The following is a 24,997-nucleotide window of genomic DNA, read 5'->3' as shown; positions in this document are numbered from 1 at the left end:
TGGACGACATCGCTCGCCAAGAGGGCCTTCAGCGCCGAAACCCGACGGCGTGCAGCTACCACCAGCAACCGCTCGAGCCCAACTCCGGAGCCACTCCATCGCCCCATGAAGTCGTCGGCACGTAAGCTCGGACGCCCCAGCCTCTTAATCTTAATCATGTATAATTATTGAATATATCTGTTTGTTTAAACTGAGCCATACGGTTTCTCTTTGCCTCTCCGTCCCGTGTGGACCTGCGCATTATGGGGGTCATCACACAGTCTTCTGCTCAAACAAAAGGAGATTAAATTTGCATGGGAGGTTGAAGCGATATCAGCGATGCGCAAATAAACTTGAGCATAAAAGAGACGCGAACATTCAATCGGGCCCACTGTACAGGACAGTTATATCAGATAAACATCCTATGGGGCGAGGTTTTTCCATCACGCAAGTGATGACGGTGCAACGAAGAGAGCGCAAGAAAAACACAACACATTCTCGCCACCCTGATGGAACCAGTCTCCTGCTCAAACAAAAGGAGATTAAATTTGCATGGGACGTTGAAGCGATATCAGCGATGAGCAATTAAACTTGAGCATAAAAGAGACACGAACATACAATCGGGCCCACTGTACAGGACAGTTACATAAGATAAACGTCCTGTGGGGCGAGCTCTTTGCATCACGCAATTGATGGCGGTACAATGAAGCGAGCAGAAGAAAAACATAACACATTCTCTCCACCCTGAAGGAACCATTATCCTGCTCAAACAAAAGGAGATTAAATATGCATGAGAGGTTGAAGCGAAATCAGCGATGAGCAAATAAACTTGAGCAAAAAAGAGACACGAACACACAATCGGGCCCGCTGTACAGGACAGTTACAACAGATAACCGTACTGTGGGGCGAGTTTTAGAATCACGCATCTGATGGCGGTGCAACGAAGAGGGCACAAGAAAAACAACACCTTCTCTTCACCCTGAAGGAACCTGTCCGCTGCTCGAACAAAAGGAGATAAAATTTGCATGGGAGGTTGAAGCGATATTAGCGACAAGCAAAATATCTTGAGCATAAGAGACACGAACATGCAATCGGGACCACTGTACGGGACAGTTACATCAAATAAACGTCCTGTGCGGCGAGATTTGTGCATCACGCCAGTGATGGCGGTGCAACGAAGAGAGCACAAGAAAAACACAACACATTCTCTCCACCCTGAAGGAACCAGTCCCTTGCTCAAACAAAAAGAGATTAAATTTGCATGGGAGGTTGAAGCGATATCAGCGATGAGCAAATAAACTTGAGCATAAAAGAGACACGAACACACAATCGGGTCCACTGTACAGGACAGTTACACCAGACAAACGTCCTGTGGGGCAAGCTTTTTGCACCACGCAACTGATGGCGGTGCAACGAAGAGAGCACAAGAAAAACACAACACATTCTCTCCACCCTGAAGGAACCAGTCTCCTGCTCAAACAAAATTAGATTAAATTTGCATGGGAGGTTGAAAAGATATCAGCGATGAGCAAATAAACTTGAGCATAAAAGATACACTGACATACAATCGGGCCCACTGCACAGAACAGTTATTTGAGATAAACGTCCTGTGGGGCGAGCTTTCTGCATCACGCATCTGATAGCGGTGCAACGAAGAGAGCTCAAGTAAAACACAATACATTCTCTCCACCCTGAAGGAACCAGTCTCCTGTTCAAACAAAAGGAGATTAAATTTGCATTGGTGGTTGAAGCGATATCAGCGATGAGCAAATAAACTCGAACAAAAAAGAGACACGAACACAAAATCGGGCCCACTGTACAGGACAGTTACATCAGATAAACGTACTGTGGAGCGAGCTTTTTGCATCAAGCAACTGATGGCGGTGCAACCGAGAGAGCACAAGATAAACGACACATTTTCTCTACCCTGAAGGAACCAGTCTTCTGCTCAAACAAAAGGAGATTAAATTTGCATGGGAGGTTGAAGCGATATCAGCGATGAGCAAACAAACTCAAGCATAAAAGAGACACAAACGGCCCACTGTAAAAGACTGTTTTATAAGATAAATGTCCAGTGGGGAGAGCTTTTTGCATCAAGCAACTGATGGCGGTGCAACGAAGAGAGCACAAGAAAAACACAACACATTCTCTCCACCCTGAAGGAACAAGTCTCTTGCTCAAACAAAAAGAGATTAAATTTGCATGGGAGGTTGAAGCGATATCAGCGATGAGCAAATAAACTTGAGCATAAAACAGACACGAACACACAATCGGGCCCACTGTACAGGACAGTTACACCAGACAAACGTCCTGTGGGGCAAGCTTTTTGCATCACGCAACTGATGGCGGTGCAACGAAGAGAGCACAAGAAAAACACGACACATTCTCTCCACCCTGAAGGAACCAGTCTCCTGCTCAAACAAAATTAGATTAAATTTGCATGGGAGGTTGAAGCGATATCAGCGATGAGCAAACAAACTTAAGCATTAAAGAGACACAAACGGCCCACTGTAAAAGACAGTTACATCAAATAAACGTCCTGTGGGGCGAGCTTTTTGCATCACACAACTGATGGCGGTGCAATGAAGTGAGCAGAAGAAAAACACAACACATTCTCTCCACCCTGAAGGAACCAGTCTCCTACTAAAACAAAAGGAGATTAAATTTGCATGGCAGGTTGAAGCGATATCAGCGATGAGCAAATAAACTTTAGCATAAAAGAGACACGAACGGGCCCACTTTACATGACAGTTACATCAGATAAACGTCCTGTGGGGCGAGCTTTTTGCATCACGCAACTGATGGTGGTGCAATGAAGCGAGCAGAAGAAAAACACAACACATTCTCTCCACCCTGAAGGAACCAGTCTCCTGCTCAAACAAAAGCAGATTAAATATGCATGAGAGGTTGAAGCGATATCAGAGATAAGCAAATAAACTTGAGCATAAAAGAGACACGAACGGGCCCACTGTACAGGACAGTTACATCAGATAAACGTCCTGTGGGGCGAGCTTTTTGCATCACGCAACTGATGGTGGTGCAACGAAGAGAGCACAAGAAAAAACAACACATTCTCTCCGCCCTGAAGGAACCAGTCTCCTGCTCAAACCAAAGGAGATTAAATTTGCATTGGAGGTCGAAGCGATATCAGCGATGAGCAAATAAACTTGAGCATAAAAGTGGCACAGACATACAATCGGGCCCACTGCACAGAACAGTTACTTCAGATAAACGTCCTGTGGGGCGAACTTTTTGCATCACGCAACTGATAGCGGTTCAACGAAGAGAGCTCAAGAAAAACACAACACATTCTCTCCACACCGAAGGAACCAGTATCCAGCTCAAAAAAAAGCATATTAAATTTGCATGGGAGGTTGAAGCGATATCAGCGATGAGCAAATAAACTCGAACAAAAAAGAGACACGAACACACAATCGGGCCCACTGTACAGGACAGTTACATAAGATAAACGTACTGTGGGGCGAGCTTTTTGCATCACGCAACTTATGGCGGTGCAACGGAGAGAGCACAAGAAAAACAACACATTTTCTCCAGCCTGAAGGAACCAGTCTTCTGCACAAACAAAAGGAGAATAAATTTGCATCGGAGGTTGAAGCGATATCTGCGATGAGCAAATGAACTTGAGCATAAAATAGACACGAACATACAATCGGGCCCACTGTAATGGACAGTTAAATCGGATAAACATCCTATGGGGCGAGGTTTTTCCATCACGCAAGTGATGACGGTGCAACGAAGAGAGCGCAAGAAAAACACAACACATCCTCGCCACACTGAAGGAACCAGTCTCCTGCTCAAACAAAAGGAGAATAAATTTGCATGGGACGTTGAAGCGATATCAGCAATGAGCAATTAAACTTGAGCATAAAAGAGACACGAACATACAATCGGGCCCAGTGTACAGGACATTTACATAATATAAACGTACTGTGGGGCGAGCTTTTTGCATCACGCAACTGATATCGGTGCAACGGAGAGAGCACAATAAACGCAACACGTTCTCTCCACCCTGAAGGAACCAGTCTCCTGCTCAAGCAAAATTAGATTAAATTTGCATGGGAGGTCGAAGCGATATCAGCAATCAGCAAACAAACTTTAGCATAAAAGAGACGCAAACGGGCCCACTGTACAGAACAGTTACATCAGATAAACGCCCTGTGGGGCGAGCTTTTTGCATCACGAAACTGATGGCGGTGCAATGAAGCGAGCAGAACTAAAACATAACACATTCTCTCCACCCTGCAGGAACCAGTCTCCTGCTCAAACAAAAGGAGATTAAATATGCATGAGACGTTGAAGCGAAATCAGCGATGAGCAAATAAACTTGAGCATAAAAGAAACACGAACATAAAATCGGGCCACTGTACAGGACAGTTGCATCAGATAAACTTACTGTGAGGCGAGTGTTTTGCATCACGCAACTGATGGCGGTGCAACGGAAAGAGCACAATAAACGCAACACGTTCTCTCCAACCTGAAGGACCCAGTCTCCTGCTCAAGCAAAATTAGATTAAATTTGCATGGGAGGTCGAAGCGATATCAGCAATCAGCAAACAAACTTTAGCATAAAAGAGACACAAACGGGCCCACTGTACAGAACAGTTACATCAGATAAACGTCCTGTGGGGCGAGCTTTTTGCATCACGAAACTGATGGCGGTGCAACGAAGAGAGCACAAGAAAAACACAACACATTCTCTCCACCCTGCAGGAACCAGTCTCCAGCCCAAACAAAAGCATAACAAATTAGCATGGGAGGTTGAAGCGATATCAGCGATGAGCAAATAAACTCGAGCAAAAAAGAGACACGAACACATAATCGGGTCCACTGTACAGGACATTTACATAATATAAACGTACTGTGGGGCGAGCTTTTTGCATCACGCAACTGATGGCGGTGCAACGGAGAGAGCACTAGAAAAACAACACATTCTCTCCACCCTGAAGGAACCAGTCTTCTGCTCAAACAAAAGTAGAATAAATTTGCATGCAAGGTTGAAGCGATATCAGCGATGAGCAAATAAACTTTAGCAAAAAAGAGACACGAACGGGCCCACTGTACAGGAGTGTTACATAAAATAAACGTCCTGTTGGGCGAGCTTTTTGCATCACGCAACTGATGGCGGTGCAATGAAGCGAGCACAACAAAAACATAACATTCTCTCCACCCTGAAGGAACCTGTTCGCTGCTCGAACAAAAGGAGATTAAATATGCATGAGAGGATGAAGCGAAATCAGCGATGAGCAAACAAACTTGAGCAAAAAAGAGACACGAACACGCAATCGGGCCCACTGTAGAGGACAGTTACATCAGATAAACTTACTGTGAGCGAGCTTTTTGCATCACGCAACTGATGGCGGTACAACGAAGAGAGCACAAGAAAAACACACATTCTCTCCACCCTGAAGGAACCTGTCCGCTGCTCGAACAAAAGGAGATAAAATTTGCATTGGAGGTTGAAGCGATATCAGCGACGAGAAAAAAATCTTGAGCATAAAAGAGACACGAACATGTAATCGGGCCCACTGTACGCGACTGGTACTTCAAAAAAACGTCCTGTGGGGCGAGATATTTGCATCACGCCACTGATGGCGGTGCAACGAAGAGAGCACAAGAAAAACACAACACATTCTCTCCACCCTGAAGGAACAAGTCTCTTGCTCAAACAAAAAGAGATTAAATTTGCATGGGAGGTTGAAGCGATATCAGCGATGAGCAAATAAACTTGAGCATAAAACAGACACGAACACACAATCGGGCCCACTGTACAGGACAGTTACACCAGACAAACGTCCTGTGGGGCAAGCTTTTTGCATCACGCAACTGATGGCGGTGCAACGAAGAGAGCACAAGAAAAACACGACACATTCTCTCCACCCTGAAGGAACCAGTCTCCTGCTCAAACAAAATTAGATTAAATTTGCATGGGAGGTTGAAGCGATATCAGCGATGAGCAAACAAACTTAAGCATTAAAGAGACACAAACGGCCCACTGTAAAAGACAGTTACATCAAATAAACGTCCTGTGGGGCGAGCTTTTTGCATCACACAACTGATGGCGGTGCAATGAAGTGAGCAGAAGAAAAACACAACACATTCTCTCCACCCTGAAGGAACCAGTCTCCTACTAAAACAAAAGCAGAATAAATTTGCATGGCAGGTTGAAGCGATATCAGCGATGAGCAAATAAACTTTAGCATAAAAGAGACACGAACGGGCCCACTTTACATGACAGTTACATCAGATAAACGTCCTGTGGGGCGAGCATTTTGCATCACGCAACTGATGGTGGTGCAATGAAGCGAGCAGAAAAAAAACACAACACATTCTCTCCACCCTGAAGGAACCAGTCTCCTGCTCAAACAAAAGCAGATTAAATATGCATGAGAGGTTGAAGCGATATCAGAGATAAGCAAATAAACTTGAGCATAAAAGAGACACGAACGGGCCCACTGTACAGGACAGTTACATCAGATAAACGTCCTGTGGGGCGAGCTTTTTGCATCACGCAACTGATGGCGGTGCAACGAAGAGAGCACAAGAAAAAACAACACATTCTCTCCGCCCTGAAGGAACCAGTCTCCTGCTCAAACCAAAGGAGATTAAATTTGCATTGGAGGTCGAAGCGATATCAGCGATGAGCAAATAAACTTGAGCATAAAAGTGGCACAGACATACAATCGGGCCCACTGCACAGAACAGTTACTTCAGATAAACGTCCTGTGGGGCGAACTTTTTAGATCACGCAACTGATAGCGGTTCAACGAAGAGAGCTCAAGAAAAACACAACACATTCTCTCCACACTGAAGGAACCAGTATCCAGCTCAAAAAAAAGCATATTAAATTTGCATGGGAGGTTGAAGCGATATCAGCGATGAGCAAATAATCTCGAACAAAAAAGAGACACGAACACACAATCGGGCCCACTGTACAGGACAGTTACATAAGATAAACGTACTGTGGGGCGAGCTTTTTGCATCACGCAACTTATGGCGGTGCAACGGAGAGAGCACAAGAAAAACAACACCTTTTCTCCAGCCTGAAGGAACCAGTCTTCTGCTCAAACAAAAGTAGAATAAATTTGCATGCAAGGTTGAAGCGATATCAGCGATGAGCAAATAAACTTTAGCAAAAAAGAGACACGAACGGGCCCACTGTACAGGAGTGTTACATAAAATAAACGTCCTGTTGGGCGAGCTTTTTGCATCACGCAACTGATGGCGGTGCAATGAAGCGAGCACAACAAAAACATAACATTCTCTCCACCCTGAAGGAACCTGTTCGCTGCTCGAACAAAAGGAGATTAAATATGCATGAGAGGTTGAAGCGAAATCAGCGATGAGCAAACAAACTTGAGCAAAAAAGAGACACGAACACGCAATCGGGCCCACTGTAGAGGACAGTTACATCAGATAAACTTACTGTGAGCGAGCTTTTTGCATCACGCAACTGATGGCGGTACAACGAAGAGAGCACAAGAAAAACACACATTCTCTCCACCCTGAAGGAACCTGTCCGCTGCTCGAACAAAAGGAGATAAAATTTGCATTGGAGGTTGAAGCGATATCAGCGACGAGAAAAAAATCTTGAGCATAAAAGAGACACGAACATGTAATCGGGCCCACTGTACGCGACTGGTACATCAAAAAAACGTCCTGTGGGGCGAGATATTTGCATCACGCCACTGATGGCGGTGCAACGAAGAGAGCACAAGAAAAACACAACACATTCTCTCCACCCTGAAGGAACAAGTCTCTTGCTCAAACAAAAAGAGATTAAATTTGCATGGGAGGTTGAAGCGATATCAGCGATGAGCAAATAAACTTGAGCATAAAACAGACACGAACACACAATCGGGCCCACTGTACAGGACAGTTACACCAGACAAACGTCCTGTGGGGCAAGCTTTTTGCATCACGCAACTGATGGCGGTGCAACGAAGAGAGCACAAGAAAAACACGACACATTCTCTCCACCCTGAAGGAACCAGTCTGCTGCTCAAACAAAATTAAATTAAATTTGCATGGGAGGTTGAAGCGATATCAGCGATGAGCAAACAAACTTAAGCATTAAAGAGACACAAACGGCCCACTGTAAAAGACAGTTACATCAAATAAACGTCCTGTGGGGCGAGCTTTTTGCATAACACAACTGATGGCGGTGCAATGAAGTGAGCAGAAGAAAAACACAACACATTCTCTCCACCCTGAAGGAACCAGTCTCCTACTAAAACAAAAGCAGAATAAATTTGCATGGCAGGTTGAAGCGATATCAGCGATGAGCAAATAAACTTTAGCATAAAAGAGACACGAACGGGCCCACTTTACATGACAGTTACATCAGATAAACGTCCTGTGGGGCGAGCATTTTGCATCACGCAACTGATGGTGGTGCAATGAAGCGAGCAGAAGAAAAACACAACACATTCTCTCCACCCTGAAGGAACCAGTCTCCTGCTCAAACAAAAGCAGATTAAATATGCATGAGAGGTTGAAGCGATATCAGAGATAAGCAAATAAACTTGAGCATAAAAGAGACACGAACGGGCCCACTGTACAGGACAGTTACATCAGATAAACGTCCTGTGGGGCGAGCTTTTTGCATCACGCAACTGATGGCGGTGCAACGAAGAGAGCACAAGAAAAAACAACACATTCTCTCCGCCCTGAAGGAACCAGTCTCCTGCTCAAACCAAAGGAGATTAAATTTGCATTGGAGGTCGAAGCGATATCAGCGATGAGCAAATAAACTTGAGCATAAAAGTGGCACAGACATACAATCGGGCCCACTGCACAGAACAGTTACTTCAGATAAACGTCCTGTGGGGCGAACTTTTTAGATCACGCAACTGATAGCGGTTCAACGAAGAGAGCTCAAGAAAAACACAACACATTCTCTCCACACTGAAGGAACCAGTCTCCAGCTCAAACAAAAGCATAACAAATTAGCATGGGAGGTTGAAGCGATATCAGTGATGAGCAAATAAACTCGAGCAAAAAAGAGACACGAACACACAATCGGGTCCACTGTACAGGACATTTACATAATATAAACGTACTGTGGGGCGAGCTTTTTGCATCACGCAACTGATGGCGGTGCAACGGAGAGAGCACTAGAAAAACAACACATTCTCTCCACCCTGAAGGAACCAGTCTTCTGCTCAAACAAAAGTAGAATAAATTTGCATGGGAGGTTGAAGCGATATCAGCGATGAGCAAATGAACTTGAGCATAAAATAGACACGAACATACAATCGGGCCCACTGTAATGGACAGTTAAATCGGATAAACATCCTATGGGGCGAGGTTTTTCCATCACGCAAGTGATGACGGTGCCACGAAGAGAGCGCAAGAAAAACACAACACATCCTCGCCACACTGAAGGAACCAGTCTCCTGCTCAAACAAAAGGAGAATAAATTTGCATGGGACGTTGAAGCGATATCAGCGATGAGCAATTAAACTTGAGCATAAAAGAGACACGAACATACAATCGGGCCCAGTGTACAGGACATTTACATAATATAAACGTACTGTGGGGCGAGCTTTTTGCATCACGCAACTGATATCGGTGCAACGGAGAGAGCACAATAAACGCAACACGTTCTCTCCACCCTGAAGGAACCAGTCTCCTGCTCAAGCAAAATTAGATTAAATTTGCATGGGAGGTCGAAGCAATATCAGCAATCAGCAAACAAACTTTAGCATAAAAGAGACGCAAACGGGCCCACTGTACAGAACAGTTACATCAGATAAACGCCCTGTGGGGCGAGCTTTTTGCATCACGAAACTGATGGCGGTGCACTGAAGCGAGCAGAACTAAAACATAACACATTCTCTCCACCCTGCAGGAACCAGTCTCCTGCTCAAACAAAAGGAGATTAAATATGCATGAGACGTTGAAGCGAAATCAGCGATGAGCAAATAAACTTGAGCATAAAAGAAACACGAACATAAAATCGGGCCACTGTACAGGACAGTTGCATCAGATAAACTTACTGTGGGGCGAGTGTTTTGCATCACGCAACTGATGGCGGTGCAACGGAGAGAGCACAATAAACGCAACACGTTCTCTCCAACCTGAAGGAACCAGTCTCCTGCTCAAGCAAAATTAGATTAAATTTGCATGGGAGGTCGGAGCGATATCAGCAATCAGCAAACAAACTTTAGCATAAAAGAGACACAAACGGGCCCACTGTACAGAACAGTTACATCAGATAAACGTCCTGTGGGGCGAGCTTTTTGCATCACGAAACTGATGGCGGTGCAACGAAGAGAGCACAAGAAAAACACAACACATTCTCTCCACCCTGCAGGAACCAGTCTCCAGCCCAAACAAAAGCATAACAAATTAGCATGGGAGGTTGAAGCGATATCAGCGATGAGCAAATAAACTCGAGCAAAAAAGAGACACGAACACATAATCGGGTCCACTGTACAGGACATTTACATAATATAAACGTACTGTGGGGCGAGCTTTTTGCATCACGCAACTGATGGCGGTGCAACGGAGAGAGCACTAGAAAAACAACACATTCTGTCCACCCTGAAGGAACCAGTCTTCTGCTCAAACAAAAGTAGAATAAATTTGCATGCAAGGTTGAAGCGATATCAGCGATGAGCAAATAAACTTTAGCAAAAAAGAGACACGAACGGGCCCACTGTACAGGAGTGTTACATAAAATAAACGTCCTGTTGGGCGAGCTTTTTGCATCACGCAACTGATGGCGGTGCAATGAAGCGAGCACAACAAAAACATAACATTCTCTCCACCCTGAAGGAACCTGTTCGCTGCTCGAACAAGAGGAGATTAAATATGCATGAGAGGTTGAAGCGAAATCAGCGATGAGCAAACAAACTTGAGCAAAAAAGAGACACGAACACGCAATCGGGCCCACTGTAGAGGACAGTTACATCAGATAAACTTACTGTGAGCGAGCTTTTTGCATCACGCAACTGATGGCGGTACAACGAAGAGAGCACAAGAAAAACACACATTCTCTCCACCCTGAAGGAACCTGTCCGCTGCTCGAACAAAAGGAGATAAAATTTGCATTGGAGGTTGAAGCGATATCAGCGACGAGAAAAAAATCTTGAGCATAAAAGAGACACGAACATGTAATCGGGCCCACTGTACGCGACTGGTACATCAAAAAAACGTCCTGTGGGGCGAGATATTTGCATCACGCCTCTGATGGCGGTGCAACGAAGAGAGCACAAGAAAAACACAACACATTCTCTCCACCCTGAAGGAACAAGTCTCTTGCTCAAACAAAAAGAGATTAAATTTGCATGGGAGGTTGAAGCGATATCAGCGATGAGCAAATAAACTTGAGCATAAAACAGACACGAACACACAATCGGGCCCACTGTACAGGACAGTTACACCAGACAAACGTCCTGTGGGGCAAGCTTTTTGCATCACGCAACTGATGGCGGTGCAACGAAGAGAGCACAAGAAAAACACGACACATTCTCTCCACCCTGAAGGAACCAGTCTCCTGCTCAAACAAAATTAGATTAAATTTGCATGGGAGGTTGAAGCGATATCAGCGATGAGCAAACAAACTTAAGCATTAAAGAGACACAAACGGCCCACTGTAAAAGACAGTTACATCAAATAAACGTCCTGTGGGGCGAGCTTTTTGCATCACACAACTGATGGCGGTGCAATGAAGTGAGCAGAAGAAAAACACAACACATTCTCTCCACCCTGAAGGAACCAGTCTCCTACTAAAACAAACGCAGAATAAATTTGCATGGCAGGTTGAAGCGATATCAGCGATGAGCAAATAAACTTTAGCATAAAAGAGACACGAACGGGCCCACTTTACATGACAGTTACATCAGATAAACGTCCTGTGGGGCGAGCATTTTGCATCACGCAACTGATGGTGGTGCAATGAAGCGAGCAGAAGAAAAACACAACACATTCTCTCCACCCTGAAGGAACCAGTCTCCTGCTCAAACAAAAGCAGATTAAATATGCATGAGAGGTTGAAGCGATATCAGAGATAAGCAAATAAACTTGAGCATAAAAGAGACACGAACGGGCCCACTGTACAGGACAGTTACATCAGATAAACGTCCTGTGGGGCGAGCTTTTTGCATCACGCAACTGATGGCGGTGCAACGAAGAGAGCACAAGAAAAAACAACACATTCTCTCCGCCCTGAAGGAACCAGTCTCCTGCTCAAACCAAAGGAGATTAAATTTGCATTGGAGGTCGAAGCGATATCAGCGATGAGCAAATAAACTTGAGCATAAAAGTGGCACAGACATACAATCGGGCCCACTGCACAGAACAGTTACTTCAGATAAACGTCCTGTGGGGCGAACTTTTTAGATCACGCAACTGATAGCGGTTCAACGAAGAGAGCTCAAGAAAAACATAACACATTCTCTCCACACTGAAGGAACCAGTATCCAGCTCAAAAAAAAGCATATTAAATTTGCATGGGAGGTTGAAGCGATATCAGCGATGAGCAAATAAACTCGAACAAAAAAGAGACACGAACACACAATCGGGCCCACTGTACAGGACAGTTACATAAGATAAACGTACTGTGGGGCGAGCTTTTTGCATCACGCAACTTATGGCGGTGCAACGGAGAGAGCACAAGAAAAACAACACCTTTTCTCCAGCCTGAAGGAACCAGTCTTCTGCTCAAACAAAAGTAGAATAAATTTGCATGCAAGGTTGAAGCGATATCAGCGATGAGCAAATAAACTTTAGCAAAAAAGAGACACGAACGGGCCCACTGTACAGGAGTGTTACATAAAATAAACGTCCTGTTGGGCGAGCTTTTTGCATCACGCAACTGATGGCGGTGCAATGAAGCGAGCACAACAAAAACATAACATTCTCTCCACCCTGAAGGAACCTGTTCGCTGCTCGAACAAAAGGAGATTAAATATGCATGAGAGGTTGAAGCGAAATCAGCGATGAGCAAACAAACTTGAGCAAAAAAGAGACACGAACACGCAATCGGGCCCACTGTAGAGGACAGTTACATCAGATAAACTTACTGTGAGCGAGCTTTTTGCATCACGCAACTGATGGCGGTACAACGAAGAGAGCACAAGAAAAACACACATTCTCTCCACCCTGAAGGAACCTGTCCGCTGCTCGAACAAAAGGAGATAAAATTTGCATTGGAGGTTGAAGCGATATCAGCGACGAGAAAAAAATCTTGAGCATAAAAGAGACACGAACATGTAATCGGGCCCACTGTACGCGACTGGTACATCAAAAAAACGTCCTGTGGGGCGAGATATTTGCATCACGCCACTGATGGCGGTGCAACGAAGAGAGCACAAGAAAAACACAACACATTCTCTCCACCCTGAAGGAACAAGTCTCTTGCTCAAACAAAAAGAGATTAAATTTGCATGGGAGGTTGAAGCGATATCAGCGATGAGCAAATAAACTTGAGCATAAAACAGACACGAACACACAATCGGGCCCACTGTACAGGACAGTTACACCAGACAAACGTCCTGTGGGGCAAGCTTTTTGCATCACGCAACTGATGGCGGTGCAACGAAGAGAGCACAAGAAAAACACGACACATTCTCTCCACCCTGAAGGAACCAGTCTCCTGCTCAAACAAAATTAGATTAAATTTGCATGGGAGGTTGAAGCGATATCAGCGATGAGCAAACAAACTTAAGCATTAAAGAGACACAAACGGCCCACTGTAAAAGACAGTTACATCAAATAAACGTCCTGTGGGGCGAGCTTTTTGCATCACACAACTGATGGCGGTGCAATGAAGTGAGCAGAAGAAAAACACAACACATTCTCTCCACCCTGAAGGAACCAGTCTCCTACTAAAACAAAAGCAGAATAAATTTGCATGGCAGGTTGAAGCGATATCAGCGATGAGCAAATAAACTTTAGCATAAAAGAGACACGAACGGGCCCACTTTACATGACAGTTACATCAGATAAACGTCCTGTGGGGCGAGCATTTTGCATCACGCAACTGATGGTGGTGCAATGAAGCGAGCAGAAGAAAAACAACACATTCTCTCCACCCTGAAGGAACCAGTCTCCTGCTCAAACAAAAGCAGATTAAATATGCATGAGAGGTTGAAGCGATATCAGAGATAAGCAAATAAACTTGAGCATAAAAGAGACACGAACATACAATCGGGCCCAGTGTACAGGACAGTTACATCAGATAAACTTACTGTGGGGCGAGCTTTTTGCATCACGCAACTTATGGCGGTGCAACGGAGAGAGCACAAGAAAAACAACACATTTTCTCCAGCCTGAAGGAACCAGTCTTCTGCACAAACAAAAGGAGAATAAATTTGCATCGGAGGTTGAAGCGATATCTGCGATGAGCAAATGAACTTGAGCATAAAATAGACACGAACATACAATCGGGCCCACTGTACAGGACAGTTACATCAGATAAACATCCTATGGGGCGAGGTTTTTCCATCACGCAAGTGATGACGGTGCAACGAAGAGAGCGCAAGAAAAACACAACACATTCTCGCCACACTGAAGGAACCAGTCTCCTGCTCAAACAAAAGGAGATTAAATTTGCATGGGACGTTGAAGCGATATCAGCGATGAGCAATTAAACTTGAGCATAAAAGAGACACGAACATACAATCGGGCCCAGTGTACAGGACATTTACATAATATAAACGTACTGTGGGGCGAGCTTTTTGCATCACGCAACTGATATCGGTGCAACGGAGAGAGCACAATAAACGCAACACGTTCTCTCCACCCTGAAGGAACCAGTCTCCTGCTCAAGCAAAATTAGATTAAATTTGCATGGGAGGTCGAAGCGATATCAGCAATCAGCAAACAAACCTTAGCATAAAAGAGACACAAACGGGCCCACTGTACAGAACAGTTACATCAGATAAACGTCCTGTGGGGCGAGCTTTTTGCATCACGAAACTGATGGCGGTGCAATGAAGCGAGCAGAACAAAAACATAACACATTCTCTCCACCCTGCAGGAACCAGTCTCCTGCTCAAACAAAAGGAGATTAAATATGCATGAGACGTTGAAGCGAAATCAGCGATGAGCAAATAAACTTGAGCATAAAAGAAACACGAACATAAAATTGGGCCACTGTACAGGATAGTTGCATCAGATAAACTTACTGTGGGGCGAGTGTTTTGCATCACGCAACTGATGGCGGTGCAACGGAGAGAGCACAATAAACGCAACACGTTCTCTCCACCCTGAAGGAACCAGTCTCCTGCTCAAGCAAAATTAGATTAAATTTGCATGGGAGGTCGAAGCGATATCAGCAATCAGCAAACAAACTTTAGCATAAAAGAGACACAAACGGGCCCACTGTACAGAACAGTTACATCAGATAAACGTCCTGTGGGGCGAGCTTTTTGCATCACGAAACTTATGGCGGTGCAACGAAGAGAGCACAAGAAAAACACAACACATTCTCTCCACCCTGAAGGAACCAGTCTCCAGCTCAAACAAAAGCATAACAAATTAGCATGGGAGGTTGAAGCGATATCAGTGATGAGCAAATAAACTCGAGCAAAAAAGAGACACGAACACACAATCGGGTCCACTGTACAGGACATTTACATAATATAAACGTACTGTGGGGCGAGCTTTTTGCATCACGAAACTGATGGCGGTGCAACGGAGAGAGCACTAGAAAAACAACACATTCTCTCCACCCTGAAGGAACCAGTCTTCTGCTCAAACAAAAGTAGAATAAATTTGCATGGGAGGTTGAAGCGATATCAGCGATGAGCAAACAAACTTTATCAAAAAAGAGACACGAACGGGCCCACTGTACAGGACAGTTACATAAAATAAACGTCCTGTTGGGCGAGCTTTTTGCATCACGCAACTGATGGCGGTGCAATGAAGCGAGCCGAACAAAAACATAACACATTCTCTCCACCCTGCAGGAACCAGCCTCCTGCTCAAACAACAGGAGATTAAATATGCATGAGACGTTGAAGCGAAATCAGCGATGAGCAAATAAACTTGAGCATAAAAGAAACACGAACATAAAATCGGGCCACTGTACAGGACAGTTGCATCAGATAAACTTACTGTGGGGCGAGTGTTTTGCATCACGCAACTGATGACGGTGAAACGAAGAGAGCACAAGAAAAACACAAATCCTTCTCTCCACCCTGAAGGAACCTGTCCGCCGCTCGAACAAAAGGAGATAAAATTTGCATGGGAGGATGAAGCGATATCAGCGACGAGCAAAAAAACTTGAGCATAAAAGAGATACGAACAAGCAATCGCGCCCAATGTACGGGACAGTTACATCAAATAAACATCCTGTGGGGCGAGCTTTTTGCATCACGCCATTGATGGCGGTGCAACGAAGAGAGCACAAGAAAAACACAACACATTCTCTCCACCCTGAAGGAACCAGTCTCCTCCTCAAACAAAATCAGATTAATTTTGCATTGGAGGTTGAAGCGATATCAGCGATGAGCAAATAAACTTGAGCATAAAAGAGACACGAACACACAATCGGGCCCACTGTACAGGACAGTTACATCAGATAAACGCCCTGTGGGGCGAGCTTTTTGCATCACGCAACTGATGGCGGTGCAATGAAGCGAGCACAACAAAAACATAACACATTCTCTCCACCCTGAAGGAACGTGTTCGCTGCTCGAACAAAAGGAGATTAAATATGCATGAGAGGTTGAAGCGAAATCAGAGATGAGCAAATAAACTTGAGCAAAAAAGAGACACGAACACGCAATCGGGCCCACTGTACAGGACAGTTACATCAGATAAACTTACTGTGGGGCGAGCTTTTTGCATCACGCAACTGATGGCGGTACAACGAAGAGAGCACAAGAAAAACACACCTTCTCTCCACCCTGAAGGAACCTGTCCGCTGCTCGAACAAAAGGAGATAAAATTTGCATTGGAGGTTGAAGCGATATCAGCGACGAGCAAAAAATCTTGAGCATAAAAGAGACACGAACATGTAATCGGGCCCACTGTACGCGACTGGTACATCAAAAAAACGTCCTGTGGGGCGAGATATTTGCATCACGCCACTGATGGCGGTGCAACGAAGAGAGCACAAGAAAAACACAACACATTCTCTCCACCCTCAAGGGACAAGTCTCTTGCTCAAACAAAAAGAGATTAAATTTGCATGGGAGGTTGAAGCGATATCAGCGATGAGCAAATAAACTTGAGCATAAAACAGACACGAACACACAATCGGGCCCACTGTACAGGACAGTTACACCAGACAAACGTCCTGTGGGGCAAGCTTTTTGCATCACGCAACTGATGGCGGTGCAACGAAGAGAGCACAAGAAAAACACAACACATTCTCTCCACCCTGAAGGAACCAGTCTCCTGCTCAAACAAAATTTGATTAAATTTGCATGGGAGGTTGAAGCGATATCAGCGATGAGCAAACAAACTTAAGCATAAAACAGACACAAACGGCCCACTGTAAAACACAGTTACATCAAATAAACGTTCTGTGGGGCGAGATTTTCCATCACACAACTGATGGCGGTGCAATGAAGTGAGCAGAAGAAAAACACAACACATTCTCTCCACCCTGAAGGAACCAGTCTTCTACTAAAACAAAAGGAGATTAAATTTGCATGGGAGGTTGAAGCGATATCAGCGATGAGCAAATAAACTTGAGCATAAAAGAGACACGAACATACAATCGGGCCCAGTGTACAGGGCAGTTACATCTGTTAAACGTCCTTGGGGGCGAGCTTTTTGCATCAGGCAACTGATGGCGGTGCAACGGAGAGAGCACAAGAAAAACAAGACATTCTCTCCACTCTGAAGTAACCAGTCTTCTGCTCAAACAAAAGGAGATTAAATTTGCATGGGAGGATGAAGCGATATCAGCGATGAGCAAATAAACTTTAGCATAAAAGAGACACGAACGGGCCCACCGTACAGGACAGTTACATAAGATAAACGTCCTGTGGGGCGAGCTTTTTGCATCACGCAACTGATGGCGGTGCAACGAAGAGAGCACAAGAAAAAACAACACATTCTCTCCACCCTGAAGGAACCAGCCTCCTGCTCAAACAAAAGGAGATTAAATTTGCATGGGAGGTCGAAGCGATATCAGCGATGAGCAAATATACTTGAGCATAAAAGAGACACGAACATAAAAATCGGGCCCACTGCACAGAACAGTTACTTCAGATAAACGTCATGTGGGGCGAACGTTTTGCATCACGCAACTGATAGCGGTGCAACGAAGAGAGCTCAAGAAAAACACAACACATTCTTTCCACACTGAAGGAACCAGAATCCAGCTCAAACAAAAGCATAATAAATTTGCATGGGAGGTTGAAGCGATATCAGCGATGAGCAAATAAACTCGAACAAAAGAGACACGAACACACAATCGGGCCCACTGTACAGGACAGTTACATCAGATAAACGTACTGTGGCGCGAGCTTTTTGCATCACGCATCTGATGGCGGTGCAACGGAGAGAGCACAAGAAAAACAACACATTTTCTCCAGCCTGAAGGAACCAGTCTTCTGCTCAAACAAAAAGAGATTAAATTTGCGTGGGAGGTTGAAGCGATATCAGCGATGCGAAAATAAACTTGAGCATAAAAGAGACACGAACCCACTATCGGGCCCACTGTACAAGACAGTTACATCAGATAAACATCCTATGGGGCGAGGTTTTTCCATCACGCAAGTGATGACGGTGCAACGAAGAGAGCGCAAGAAAAACACAACACATTCTCGCCACCCTGAAGGAACCAGTCTCCTGCTCAAACAAAAGGAGATTAAATTTGCATGGGACGTTGAAGCGATATCAGCGATGAGCAAATATACTTGAGCATAAAAGAGACACGAACATATAATCGGGCCCAGTGTACAGGACATTTACATAATATAAACGTACTGTGGGCCGAGCTTTTTGCATCACGCAACTGATGGCGGTGCAACGGAGAGAGCACAATAAACGCAACACGTTCTCTCCACCCTGAAGGAACCAGTCTCCTGCTCAAGCAAAATTAGATTAAATTTGCATGGGAGGTCGAAGCGATATCAGCAATCAGCAAACAAACTTTAGCATAAAAGAGACACAAACGGGCCCACTGTACAGAACAGTTACATCAGATAAACGTCCTGTGGGGCGAGCTTTTTGCATCACGAAACTGATGGCGGAGCAACGAAGAGAGCACAAGAAAAACACAACACATTCTCTCCACCCTGAAGGAACCAGTCTCCAGCTCAAACAAAAGCATAACAAATTAGCATGGGAGGTTGAAGCGATATCAGCGATGAGCAAATAAACTCGAGCAAAAAAGAGACACGAACACACAATCGGGTCCACTGTACAGGACATTTACATAATATAAACGTACTGTGGGGCGAGCTTTTTGCATCACGCAACTTATGGCGGTGCAACGGAGAGAGCACTAGAAAAACAACACATTCTCTCCACCCTGAAGGAACCAGTCTTCTGCTCAAACAAAAGTAGAATAAATTTGCATGGGAGGTTGAAGCGATATCAGCGATGAGCAAATTAACTTTAGCAAAAAAGAGACACGAACGGGCCCACTGTACAGGACAGTTACATAAAATAAACGTTCTGTTGGGCGAGCTTTTTGCATCACGCAACTGATGGCGGTGCAATGAAGCGAGCACGACAAAAACATAACACATTCTCTCCACCCTGAAGGAACCTGTTCGCTGCTCGAACAGAAAGAGATTAAATATGCATGAGAGGTTGAAGCGAAATCAGCGATGCGCAAATAAACTTGAGCAAAAAAGAGACACGAACACGCAATCGGGCCCACTGTACAGGACAGTTACATCAGATAAACGTCCTGTGGGGCGAGCTTTTCGCATCACGCAACTGATGGCGGTACAACGAAGAGAGCACAAGAAAAACACACCTTCTCTCCACCCTGAAGGAACCTGTCCGCTGCTCGAACAAAAGGAGATAAAATTTGCATTGGAGGTTGAAGCGATATCAGCGACGAGAAAAAAATCTTGAGCATAAAAGAGACACGAACATGTAATCGGGCCCACTGTACGCGACTGGTACATCAAAAAAACGTCCTGTGGGGTGAGATATTTGCATCACGCCACTGATGGCGGTGCAACGAAGAGAGCACAAGAAAAACACAACACATTCTCTCCACCCTGAAGGAACAAGTCTCTTGCTCAAACAAAAAGAGATTAAATTTGCATGGGAGGTTGAAGCGATATCAGCGATGAGCAAATAAACTTGAGCATAAAACAGACACGAACACACAATCGGGCCCACTGTACAGGACAGTTACACCAGACAAACGTCCTGTGGGGCAAGCTTTTTGCATCACGCAACTGATGGCGGTGCAACGAAGAGAGCACAAGAAAAACACAACACATTCTCTCCACCCTGAAGGAACCAGTCTCCTGCTCAAACAAAATTAGATTAAATTTGCATGGGAGGTTGAAGCGATATCAGCGATGAGCAAACAAACTTAAGCATAAAAGAGACACAAACGGCCCACTGTAAAAGACAGTTACATCAAATAAACGTCCTGTGGGGCGAGCATTTTGCATCACACAACTGATGGCGGTGCAATGAAGTGAGCAGAAGAAAAACACAACACATTCTCTCCACCCTGAAGGAACCAGTCTCCTACTAAAACAAAAGGAGATTAAATTTGCATGGGAGGTTGAAGCGATATCAGCGATGAGCAAATAAACTTGAGCATAAAAGAGACACGAACATACAATCGGGCCCAGTGTACAGGACAGTTACATCAGTTAAACGTCCTGTGGGGGCGAGCTTTTTGCATCAGGCAACTGATGGCGGTGCAACGGAGAGAGCACAAGAAAAACAACACATTCTCTCCACTCTGAAGGAACCAGTCTTCTGCTCAAACAAAAGGAGATTAAATTTGCATGGGAGGATGAAGCGATATCAGCGATGAGCAAATAAACTTTAGCATAAAAGAGACACGAACGGGCCCACTGTACAGGACAGTTACATAAGATAAACGTCCTGTGGGGCGAGCTTTTTGCATCACGCAACTGATGGCGGTGCAACGAAGAGAGCACAAGAAAAAACAACACATTCTCTCCACCCTGAAGGAACCAGCCTCCTGCTCAAACAAAAGGAGAATAAATTTGCATGGGAGGTCGAAGCGATATCAGCGATCAGCAAATATACTTGAGCATAAAAGAGACACGAACATAAAAATCGGGCCCACTGCACAGAACAGTTACTTCAGATAAACGTCCTGTGGGGCGAACGTTTTGCATCACGCAACTGATAGCGGTGCAACGAAGAGAGCTCAAGAAAAACACAACACATTCTCTCCACACTGAAGGAACCAGAATCCAGCTCAAACAAACGCATAATAAATTTGCATGGGAGGTTGAAGCGATATCAGCGATGAGCAAATAAACTTGAGCATAAAACAGACACGAACACACAATCGGGCCCACTGTACAGGACAGTTACATCAGATAAACGTACTGTGGCGCGAGCTTTTTGCATCACGCATCTGATGGCGGTGCAACGGAGAGAGCACAAGAAAAACAACACATTTTCTCCAGCCTGAAGGAACCAGTCTTCTGCTCAAACAAAAAGAGATTAAATTTGCGTGGGAGGTTGAAGCGATATCAGCGATGCGAAAATAAACTTGAGCATAAAAGAGACACGAACCCACTATCGGGCCCACTGTAGAAGACAGTTACATCAGATAAACATCCTATGGGGCGAGGTTTTTCCATCACGCAAGTGATGACGGTGCAACGAAGAGAGCGCAAGAAAAACACCACACATTCTCGCCACCCTGAAGGAACCAGTCTCCTGCTCAAACAAAAGGAGATTAAATTTGCATGGGACGTTGAAGCGATATCAGCGATGAGCAAATATACTTGAGCATAAAAGAGACACGAACATATAATCGGGCCCAGTGTACAGGACATTTACATAATATAAACGTACTGTGGGCCGAGCTTTTTGCATCACGCAACTGATGGCGGTGCAACGGAGAGAGCACAATAAACGCAACACGTTCTCTCCACCCTGAAGGAACCAGTCTCCTGCTCAAGCAAAATTAGATTAAATTTGCATGGGAGGTCGAAGCGATATCAGCAATCAGCAAACAAACTTTAGCATAAAAGAGACACAAACGGGCCCACTGTACAGAACAGTTACATCAGATAAACGTCCTGTGGGGCGAGCTTTTTGCATCACGAAACTGATGGCGGAGCAACGAAGAGAGCACAAGAAAAACACAACACATTCTCTCCACCCTGAAGGAACCAGTCTCCAGCTCAAACAAAAGCATAACAAATTAGCATGGGAGGTTGAAGCGATATCAGCGATGAGCAAACAAACTCGAGCAAAAAAGAGACACGAACACACAATCGGGTCCACTGTACAGGACATTTACATAATATAAACGTACTGTGGGGCGAGCTTTTTGCATCACGCAACTTATGGCGGTGCAACGGAGAGAGCACTAGAAAAACAACACATTCTCTCCACCCTGAAGGAACCAGTCTTCTGCTCAAACAAAAGTAGAATAAATTTGCATGGGAGGTTGAAGCGATATCAGCGATGAGCAAATTAACTTTAGCAAAAAAGAGACACGAACGGGCCCACTGTACAGGACAGTTACATAAAATAAACGTTCTGTTGGGCGAGCTTTTTGCATCACGCAACTGATGGCGGTGCAATGAAGCGAGCACGACAAAAACATAACACATTCTCTCCACCCTGAAGGAACCTGTTCGCTGCTCGAACAGAAAGAGATTAAATATGCATGAGAGGTTGAAGCGAAATCAGCGATGCGCAAATAAACTTGAGCAAAAAAGAGACACGAACACGCAATCGGGCCCACTGTACAGGACAGTTACATCAGATAAACGTCCTGTGGGGCGAGCTTTTCGCATCACGCAACTGATGGCGGTACAACGAAGAGAGCACAAGAAAAACACACCTTCTCTCCACCCTGAAGGAACCTGTCCGCTGCTCGAACAAAAGGAGATAAAATTTGCATTGGAGGTTGAAGCGATATCAGCGACGAGAAAAAAATCTTGAGCATAAAAGAGACACGAACATGTAATCGGGCCCACTGTACGCGACTGGTACATCAAAAAAACGTCCTGTGGGGTGAGATATTTGCATCACGCCACTGATGGCGGTGCAACGAAGAGAGCACAAGAAAAACACAACACATTCTCTCCACCCTGAAGGAACAAGTCTCTTGCTCAAACAAAAAGAGATTAAATTTGCATGGGAGGTTGAAGCGATATCAGCGATGAGCAAATAAACTTGAGCATAAAACAGACACGAACACACAATCGGGCCCACTGTACAGGACAGTTACACCAGACAAACGTCCTGTGGGGCAAGCTTTTTGCATCACGCAACTGATGGCGGTGCAACGAAGAGAGCACAAGAAAAACACAACACATTCTCTCCACCCTGAAGGAACCAGTCTCCTGCTCAAACAAAATTAGATTAAATTTGCATGGGAGGTTGAAGCGATATCAGCGATGAGCAAACAAACTTAAGCATAAAAGAGACACAAACGGCCCACTGTAAAAGACAGTTACATCAAATAAACGTCCTGTGGGGCGAGCATTTTGCATCACACAACTGATGGCGGTGCAATGAAGTGAGCAGAAGAAAAACACAACACATTCTCTCCACCCTGAAGGAACCAGTCTCCTACTAAAACAAAAGGAGATTAAATTTGCATGGGAGGTTGAAGCGATATCAGCGATGAGCAAATAAACTTGAGCATAAAAGAGACACGAACATACAATCGGGCCCAGTGTACAGGACAGTTACATCAGTTAAACGTCCTGTGGGGGCGAGCTTTTTGCATCAGGCAACTGATGGCGGTGCAACGGAGAGAGCACAAGAAAAACAACACATTCTCTCCACTCTGAAGGAACCAGTCTTCTGCTCAAACAAAAGGAGATTAAATTTGCATGGGAGGATGAAGCGATATCAGCGATGAGCAAATAAACTTTAGCATAAAAGAGACACGAACGGGCCCACTGTACAGGACAGTTACATAAGATAAACGTCCTGTGGGGCGAGCTTTTTGCATCACGCAACTGATGGCGGTGCAACGAAGAGAGCACAAGAAAAAACAACACATTCTCTCCACCCTGAAGGAACCAGCCTCCTGCTCAAACAAAAGGAGAATAAATTTGCACGGGAGGTCGAAGCGATATCAGCGATCAGCAAATATACTTGAGCATAAAAGAGACACGAACATAAAAATCGGGCCCACTGCACAGAACAGTTACTTCAGATAAACGTCCTGTGGGGCGAACGTTTTGCATCACGCAACTGATAGCGGTGCAACGAAGAGAGCTCAAGAAAAACACAACACATTCTCTCCACACTGAAGGAACCAGAATCCAGCTCAAACAAACGCATAATAAATTTGCATGGGAGGTTGAAGCGATATCAGCGATGAGCAAATAAACTTGAGCATAAAACAGACACGAACACACAATCGGGCCCACTGTACAGGACAGTTACATCAGATAAACGTACTGTGGGGCGAGCTTTTTGCATCACACATCTGATGGCGGTGCAACGGAGACAGCGCAAGAAAAACAACACATTTTCTCCAGCCTGAAGGAACCAGTCTTCTGCTCAAACAAAAAGAGATTAAATTTGCATGGGAGGTTGAAGCGATATCTGCGATGCGCAAATAAACTTGAGCATAAAAGAGACACGAACACACAATCGGGCCCACTGTACAGGACAGTTACATCAGATAAACGTCCTGTGGGGCGAGCTTTTTGCATCACGCAAGTGATGGCAGTGCAACAGAGAGAGCACAAGAAAAACAACACATTTTCTCCAGCCTGAAGGAACCAGTCTTCTGCTCAAACAAAAAGAGATTAAATTTGCATATGAGGTTGAAGCGATATCAGCGATGCGCAAATAAACTTGAGCATAAAAGAGACACGAACAGACTATCGGGCCCACTGTACAAGACAGTTACATCAGATAAACATCCTAT

Source organism: Amblyomma americanum, chromosome 5 (genome assembly GCF_052857255.1).
Source record: "Amblyomma americanum isolate KBUSLIRL-KWMA chromosome 5, ASM5285725v1, whole genome shotgun sequence".
In the NCBI taxonomy this organism is placed as follows: domain Eukaryota; kingdom Metazoa; phylum Arthropoda; class Arachnida; order Ixodida; family Ixodidae; genus Amblyomma; species Amblyomma americanum.
The sequence above is the reverse complement of the archived record's forward strand: the minus strand, read 5'-3'. Positions refer to the sequence as shown.